General features: G+C 46.3%; 1 pseudogene; it reads left to right on the forward strand.

Moving 5' to 3' along the window:
- The first annotated feature begins 1,404 nt into the window (after window positions 1–1,404).
- LOC116100510 lies at window positions 1,405–1,874 on the forward strand (annotated as a pseudogene).
- The last annotated feature ends 345 nt before the right edge of the window (window positions 1,875–2,219 follow it).

Here is a 2,219-nt window from a genome sequence, read left to right on the forward strand (position 1 = left end):
ACTTACTCTGTAGACCAGGCTGGCCTCGAACTCAGAAACCTCAGAAACCCACCTGCCTCTGCCTCCCAAGTGCTGGGATTAAAGGCGTGCGCCACCACTGCCCAGGGAGACTTTTTCAATAATTAATAGTGCATACACTTTTCTTAGGCAAAAGAGTAAAAGGGCCGTGACACCTTTAAACTCACTAATTTGAGGGGCTTCCTGAGGGGACTGTTGCATGGAGGTGTGCCCTGCACATAGTGTAACTACAGACCTACGTAACCCGGGCCTAGGCCTGTACAGCAATTGGAAAAGGTGTCGCCAGAAGATGCCAGGAAGAGTTAAGGGCACAGTCTACCGTGCTCCCTCAGGCAGGTTGCCCTCCCATTCTCCACACTCACATGGGATGACTCTCTGTGTGCTCCCTTCCAATCAGTCCCACACTCCAGAGTAGTGTGAGAGACCAGCATTACAGCTGGCCAGAGTGCCTTCTCAACCCCTAGCTGTCCCTTTCCGTTTGGATGAGATCAGTTTTGGGGTTTTGTTTTGGTTTGTTTTGTTTGTCTTTGGTTTTGTTTTTTCTAGAGTAAAAACAGATTTACTAAAGAACTGAGATTTGGAGGGGCTCCAAGATCCTTTAAAGATAACAGAAAACTCAGTGACCGGGACCAGATATGGTGGCTCACACCTGTAATCTCAGCACTCAGGAGACAGAGGCAGGAGAATCAGGAGTTCAAGGCCAGCCCCAACTATATATCAATATATATTGAGGGCCAGCCTCTGCCATGTCTCACACACACACACACACACACACACACACACACACACACAGAGAGAGAGAGAGAGAGAGAGAGAGAGAGAGAGATCAGGGTCCAGCAGTAAACACTGCTTTCCCACCCAGGCCAGACCCTCCACTGCCAGTATTTTGGGGCTAGCCTCCAATTTTCATCTGGGGAATAGAAATCTAAATGCTAGCTTCCTAAGCAGGAGTCTTCTAGGGAAGAGGATTGTGTATATGCAATCCCCATAAGCTGCCCTACATTCATAATATCAAAGCTCTCAGGGGATCAGGTGGTAGAGAGCTTGCCTAACATGAAGAAAGCCCTGGTTCAGTATTGAGCACCTCACAAACCAGGTGTAGTGGAACACAGCAGTAACCATGGCACATTGGAGGTGAAAGCAGGAGGGTCAGGGGTTCAAAGACATCCTCAGCTACAAAGCAAGTTTGAGCTGCCCCAGGCTACATGGAACCTTTTTTTTTTTTTTTAAACAACAACAAACCCTCTCACTGACTAGCTTATGCTAAGCTCCTTGCCAACCCAATGTTTTCTAAAGAATGTAAGTACAATTCAGCACTAAGAATAGTAAAAGAATAGTAAGTGCGCTTTCTGATCCGCCATCGTGGATGAGGGGAGCCTCGCCAAGATGCAGATCTTTGTGAAGACCCTTACAGGGAAGCCTATCACACTCAAGGTTGAACCCTTGGACACTATAGAAAATGTAAAGGCCAAGATCCAGGATAAGGAAGGAATTCCTCCTGATCAGCAGAGGTTGATCTTTGCTGGCAAGCAGCTGGAAGATGGCTGTACTTTGTCTGACTACAACATTCAAAAGGAGTCCACCCTTCATCTTGTGTTGAGACTTCGTGGTGGTGCTCAGGAGAGGAAGAAGAAGTCTCACGCCACTCCCAAGAAGAGTAAACCTCAGAGGAGGAAGGTTAAGTGGGCTGTGCTGAAAGACTATCATTGGATGAAAAGGGCAAAGTCAGCCGACTTCGTTGAGAGTGTCCTTCTGATGAAGGTGGTGCTGGAGTTTTCATGGCTAGCCACTTTGACAGGCATTGCTTTGGCAAGTGGTGTCTGACTTACTGCTTCAACAAGCCAGAAGACAAGTAGTTGTATATGAGTTAATAAAAAGGAGGAACTGAAAAAAAATAGTAAGTGCAAATGAACATGCACTTATTTATTTATTTTGGAGAGAACATGCATGTATAACGGCACACATGTGGAAGTCAGAGGACAACTTATAAGAACCTTTCCACCATGTGGAATTGGGGATCAAACTCAATCAGGGCTTCAGGCTTGGTGGCAAGCTCCTTTATCCACTGAACCATCTTGCAGTCCTGAATGTACTTTTTTTTTTTTTTTAAGGAAAAGGTGTATTTTGGGGCTGGAGAGATGACTCAGAGGTTAAGAGCACTGGGTGCTCTTCCAGAGGTCCTGAATTCAATTCCCAGCAAT

The sequence above is a fragment of the Mastomys coucha genome, unplaced genomic scaffold, assembly GCF_008632895.1.
Source record: "Mastomys coucha isolate ucsf_1 unplaced genomic scaffold, UCSF_Mcou_1 pScaffold21, whole genome shotgun sequence".
In the NCBI taxonomy this organism is placed as follows: Eukaryota; Metazoa; Chordata; class Mammalia; order Rodentia; family Muridae; genus Mastomys; species Mastomys coucha.